Raw genomic sequence first — 6,675 nt, forward strand, 5'->3', positions numbered from 1 at the left:
TTTTCCTTTCTGTATCGCAATGACATGGTCTGTCAACAAATTACAGTACAAACAGTAAAAGCATAAATGTGAATCTTGTCCAGTCTCTTGCAATCAAATTCCCACATACACTAAGGTGTAACCTACAATTTACAGTAATTGTCATCAAAACTGTAGCCATAGTTTACATCAGAACATCCCTCCAGAGTACACTGCTATATTGACAACATGACTAAGCAATTTGATTGTCTTATCCGTACACAATGACACAAGGACTTGACATTCTGATGGCACTGACATGTTCATTGACACAGATATTTATTTTTGAGAGATGAACTGAGGATTTTGAGCAAGAGACTGGCTTTTGCAGGTAATCCATGGTGTTTTGCTATTTGTACGAGTTGTTTTGAGAAATGCACTTACTGTTTTGCAAATGTCAAGGATGATTCGAGAAATGTACCAAAGCGACTGAGAAAAACTGTAGTACTTTACAGTCATTATCAAACATCTGGCCATTATCTGGTCATCTAAATAAATAACTGAATTATTAAGTAAATAAACCCAGATAAATTATTTTTCCACATAATTGTCTTAATGTGGTTTATTTTGTGAGCTGAAACTTAAGACTTTCAAATAGCTTATTAATGTAATTGGCTTAAAATAGCAATAATAATAATAAGAAGCCTTAAAAAAGCATTCATATAAATACCACTCAAACCATAACCCATTTTATTATCTTTCAAATGTATCCAATTGTCATCCCCCATATTTAGTTTGACAAATGAAAAGTTACTGAATGAGGAGGACAAACCTCAAGTCTTTTCTCAATAACTTCTGGATCTGATGAATACTTACAGTACAGCTAAATAGATTTTGGAGAGACTGACTCTTGGTTATTGTCTTACATTTGTGGCCTGACAAACTGCCAAGCCTACTGTCTGAGTGCTGGAAAACAGATTAATCAATTTAAAACCAATCAATAACAATTATGTAATGACTTCTGTTCAAACTGCTCATGCTTCTTTTCACCACTGATTTATTCTGGCATCTCTATACTGCAGTGAATTCATCTTGTATAATCATTCAGTTTTTTCTCCCATTGGAAAAAGTAACTGTGGTTTGCCAAAGGTTTTAAGTTTTTGGTTTTACCATGTGCACAACCACACAACATCAATCTTAAAGCTCATGGTCTTTTTGTGAATCCATTAAAGGGAAGATGAGCAAGGGGGATGTTTACAGTATTTTAAGTGAATGCTATACACACACCATCTTGTAGATAGGTCTATAAAAATAACTAGTGCAGTGCAAAGCTGGTTTCCTTTGCCAAAAACAGTTTTCTGAATAAACTATGACTATGACAGTCAATTAGAACAAACATGCCAACATTGCTGAAAGGGGTTGTGTTTAAACCATTTTCAATAAATCAAACAATTTTGAAATGTGCTTGTACTTCTGTCACACTTAGTTTTATATGAGGTATCTATGCTTCGGCTACATTATTATTTCATACAGCTTATTTATTGAGGTCTACATATTGTTTAGCGAAACTGTGGCAAAATTCACATTTCAACAGATTCAATGTTACAAAAAACGTCGTAGGCCTATGACTTTTCACAGAACAACAGATGTTAGCCACCCCTTCATGTTTAATGCTTTAGCCCAACATTTTGCCCATTCTATTCTGTTTTATTATTAATCTCAAGTAGATTGAGTTCATAAATAGCTGGGATTGGTGGGAGCACAGCACATCAGTAGCAGCGGCAGCATGCGCCGTATCCCACCCCCTCCACCGACTGAACCCGAGAGAGAGAGAGAGAGAGACAGACAGACAGACAGAGACAGAGACAGAGAGAGAGAGAGAGAGAGGCATTGTGGTTGAATATAGAGAGACAGACAGACAGACAGAGACAGAGACAGAGAGAGAGAGAGAGAGAGAGAGGCATTGTGGTTGAATACAGACAGAAAGGCTTTCATCAACTCGGTCGCTCAGAAAGTTATCTGTATCGCGGTCCGCTTTACCGTCATTAAACGCAAACACACGCGTTCACTGGAATATTAAAACTGGACAAGTTGTCAAGGTAAGTTTTCTACGCGAGTAATGTGACGGTATCTTTTGACAGGAATGTTCGAGGCTTTACGTGTTACACTGGAGCAAGCTAATAAATGTACCCTTTATATTAGATGACAGTGAGGTTTTTTTTTTATAGCGACGCTCCATCTGACACTGGCTGGATGATAAAGCGTCAAACAGATGATTTCTAAAACTTGTCCATTGAGAAGCGCTTCATAAATAGCGGCTCTCATCAGGCTTTTCACACGCACAATGTTTCATTCAGATCGATGGGATGCTGCTGTGACAAGATTCGCTGTGTGCGACCTCAGGCAAGTTCAACGGCATTATTACCCTTACAAACCTTTACCATGGTAACCACAGTTTACGCCAAAATACCATAATTGCAGTTATTGTCACTGTATAAATCAGAGGAGACCGGGGACGGTTGGTACGATATCCACTTTGTTGAATATCTCTTGTGAAACAAACATCACTTCAAGTCAAAGTTCAAACAACATCAATTCATGTCACAAAATATTTAAACTCTTAACTTTTAATTATTGACCAAAATTATGTTGTGCATTTAGGCTATACCAACCCATTTCAGGTTGAGGGGTTGGTTTGTTGAACACATTTTCACAATATGATTATTTGAGTTAAAAAGCCTATGAAAATTCAAGAGATGTGATTAATCTGAACCATTTTCACAGTCTGTGGGGAAAAAAGGGTTAATAATAAAAAAGATTTATTTATTTATTTATTTAGGTGATGATGACTAACACCAAGTTAGCAGTTATTGTAGATACAAGGGTTTTTGTGAATGCTAGGGTTACCATGGAAATTTTTTGGAAGGATTGACTATTGTTCTTGAACTATTTTTAGGTACCTACAGTACAGCACACTAAACACACTTGTGTTTCTATAATTAATCACACATCATTTAATGTGATTTATGTACTGTATAAAGAGAATATCTTATGGAATATAAAATGTTATTTTATTATGGAAAAATAGCTTTTCCCAAGTAATTAAATATGTCATGACAAATTTCAGGCCATTTTCCAATTGATTGAGGCTTTGTCAAATTTCCAGAGCTTGCACCTAACTCAGACACTCCATTTACCACCGTCCAGTAAGCTCCACTCCTGACTATGATTTTAGGAATGGGGTTTAAGGTGAGGGAAAGGGACTGGTTGGAATGGTGTCCTATAGGAACAGCAGTGGATGTTGGTAGAAGAACATATCTCTCTTGGTTATCGTATTGTGTGTATTTCCCCCATGGAATACTGACAGCTATCTAAGAGAAAAGAACAGATGGATCTAGTCTTACATTATTCAACGGCATCAGGTTGCATCTACGAAATACATGTCGAAACCTGTTGAAATCCATGCTGCACCATGAAGCACCTGTTTATCAGGCTGTAGCTGGGTAATTATAACCAGCAATGAATTCAGAGCAATTTAAAGTGAAGGTTAAGATAATTTAGAGAATTCAATAGGCTGGATTGATTGTTTTTTTAGTAGTAGATATGTTAGAAATGAAAGTGTTGCTCTATTACCTCAGAAATTTGCCATGGAGTGCTTTCATGTTTGTCATGGCTACTGCACTCTGGAGTGTCTACAAGGCTGTGATGTATTAGTAATTGTTGGCACAAGGAGTGTGCATTGGATGGCTGGAGAGTCTCTTCCTTAGAAAGACATTCACCAGGCTCAGATCTTAACAGCTGCAGAATATATAACTCAGCGCTGAGTCAACATGCTATCCATACCAACAACCAAACCCTTCATCGCTCTTACCCACTGTCTGCCTACACACACACACACACACACAGTCTGACCCTATGCCTGCAAGTGCACTCATACACCCATAGTCAAACAAACACACATATACACACACTTATACACACACAGACACATTTCCGTTTCACATGGCATAAAATATTTATAGTATGAAGGGTCTGGTTTGTGTTTCTTATGAAATCAATCATATTTTAGCACTTATGTTAAGAAGTAAACATTTTAGCACTCACCTTTTCTTACCTTCAGACTTTTCTTTGGCATTGTAGTAGGCAACAACAACATTTGCTACTTTGTTTTTGTTATAATGGACCAATTCTGTTTATACCGTAAAGCAAATAGTGTTTCCTATGCGTATTCTATCTATATTGCATCCACACATTGCATTATTTTCTGTTCATATCAAAAAACTCCCAATGTAATTTTCTTATTACATGTCAGATTTATGTCAGATGTTATGTCACGGTCATTGAGCACAATTTTTTAATGGTTCGCTTGGCCTATGATAAGAAAAACAGAAGCATCATTTTCATCATCATAACTTTAACATAAAAATATGCAATTTCTTCTGGAATGCTATAAGAGTAAATTTTATATTATGGAGGCTTTTCATGTAGTGTTCATATTGCTTTCAGCAGTGAGATGAAACTCAGTAGTGGGAGTCAGCAGGGTCTCTCAGACCTCACACTATAGGGCTCAAGGCCTTTATTAACATTTCTCTTCCTTTTTCTTCTGAGATTCGCAAAACTTGGACTAACAGGTAGACAGATGCCCTTTGGCTTCTGACATGGAGATGTGTTTGTGTTTGCGTGTGTTTGTATTCATGTGAATGTCTCCTTCTTCCTACCTATGTGTGTGTGTGTTTGTGACCGGACTCCCCTCCCTCTCCCCTCCCCCTCCCCTGGCAAACCCCCTCTTTGTTTTTTTTGTTTTGTTTTTTTTTTAGAAAATGAAAGCTGCCTCCCATAACCTTTGAGGAAAATAAAAGGGGATGAAAGTGGGAAAAAAAGCAAATGAGAAAGAATTCAGTTATTTATGGCTCTTGTCATCTGTTCACTGGCATTATTTATGCTCTATAAAGGTTCTCTATTCTCTCGTTTTGCAATTTCATACCCCAGCAAATCAGATATTACACAGCTTTGAATTTTTAATATTGTGTGGTCTGTGCAAGATAGAAAGAGAGATCTTTTAAAATCTTTGAAAGCAGTTTAAATCAAGTAACCTAACTTTCATTCTACAAGAGAGAACAGGGCTAGTAGTCACAAGGGCTGGAAATCTCAGGAACTATAAAGTTTTGAGCCAAAAGTCCAAATGTTTGGTTCCAAACAGTTCAAAACCCTTATAAATAGAATACATGTAGGCCTATATATCAGTGGCGGGCCGTGCATTTTACACCTAGGCCTTCAGTGGCATCCTACATGAATTAATCCATCTCTTCATACCATCATAATGATGCCACGGCTATAGAAACCATAAATATTACACAGTAATGCAGTATAACAGGGCACTACATAACAGATAGGTATCTTATGTAGCGAGAATGAATGCCATTACTAAAGAAAGAAACCCAATTAACAATTAAAAAACATACATCATCTGTAGCTGAAGCATTAACATAACAAAATGACACAAATACAGTCCATCCGATGTTTTTACAGACATTTATTCACCCAAACGCATTTATACCTTACAGATAGCATTGGTATTAAACAAATAAGGTGATTACATGTGTTTTAAAGTTGACCTAACAATTTAATGTTCTCTTACTGCTTTTCGTCTTCACGAGTCTCCCTGCTGGTCTGTCAGCGCGCTGTGGGAGGAAAATACTGGTTAGCACAGCTTTACTAGGAAAGTGAGCAAGTAACATTAAAATAATTCATACAAGACGATGAAGAAAAGTGTATATATGTGTTTTAACGTACCTCTTTGACTCTCATCTCCCTGCTGGTCTGCCTCTGCCAGCGGCGCTGTGGCCTGAGGAAAAGACTGGTTAATACAGATCCACTCGGGAAACTGAGATATTCTTACAGAAACTTAAACCTGGCTTTATATCGCGCAAATAACATCAGATGGCCCTGGTGCTAACAACTCGAAATCTGATTGGTTAAAGCAACGGTTTCATTGCCATTGATTTAAGCTAACAGACGACTGCACTGTTGATTCTGAAGGCCTTAAAGCAGATTTCTTTGACCCTGGCAACACGATTGCTGAAATATGATTGGATAAAAGCTCTAATATAAACATACACTGCTGGAAGCAGTGCAACCAAGAGAAAAGCTATGAAATTAAGAGAATAGACTATTGGAAATAATTGAATATACATTAATGGAAAAATATATTAAACTAAATCAGTGATTCTGATTAGGCCAGCAGAGAAGGCTTTGCTGGCCCTGACGGCCCACCACTGTATATATATATATATACTACCATTCCAAAGTTTGGGGTCAGTAAGATTTTTTTAAAGGTGACATATTATGCCCCTTTGCACAATATGTAATATAAGTCTCTGGTGTCCCCAGAATGTGTCTGTGAAGTTTCAGCTCAAAATACTCTTTTTTGTTATTATTATATCATTTTGAAAATGCCTATTTTGAGTGGAAGCAGAAACAAGCTGTTTTTCGGGCCTGTGTCTTTAAATGCAAATGAGCTGCTGCTCCCCGCCCCCTTTTCCAGAATAGAGCTGCACCATTACAGCTTGTACCTGCTAAAAAAATCAGTTTTGGTTCTGATTATCATGTTTAAAGCTCTGAAATCATGCGTTTTAAACCATATGAGTTTAAACTTCAGATATAAGGTTTTCTGAGCGCACACATCCGAAGCACACGGACAGAAAGCTGCTGTCACAG

General features: G+C 37.2%; 1 protein-coding gene across 1 annotated transcript in view; it reads left to right on the top strand.

The window, feature by feature from the left end:
- Window positions 1-1,998: 1,998 nt before the first annotated feature.
- Window positions 1,999-6,675, top strand: part of LOC107583521 (carbohydrate sulfotransferase 15-like) — a 33,320-nt gene continuing 28,643 nt past the window's right edge. The window contains exon 1 of the mRNA XM_016269763.1: window positions 1,999-2,057. The gene's annotated coding sequence lies outside the window, so the exon portion shown is untranslated. The remainder of the gene's footprint in view (window positions 2,058-6,675) is intronic.

Source organism: Sinocyclocheilus grahami, unplaced genomic scaffold (assembly GCF_001515645.1).
Source record: "Sinocyclocheilus grahami isolate Dianchi unplaced genomic scaffold, SAMN03320097.WGS_v1.1 scaffold54.1, whole genome shotgun sequence".
Classification (NCBI taxonomy): domain Eukaryota; kingdom Metazoa; phylum Chordata; class Actinopteri; order Cypriniformes; family Cyprinidae; genus Sinocyclocheilus; species Sinocyclocheilus grahami.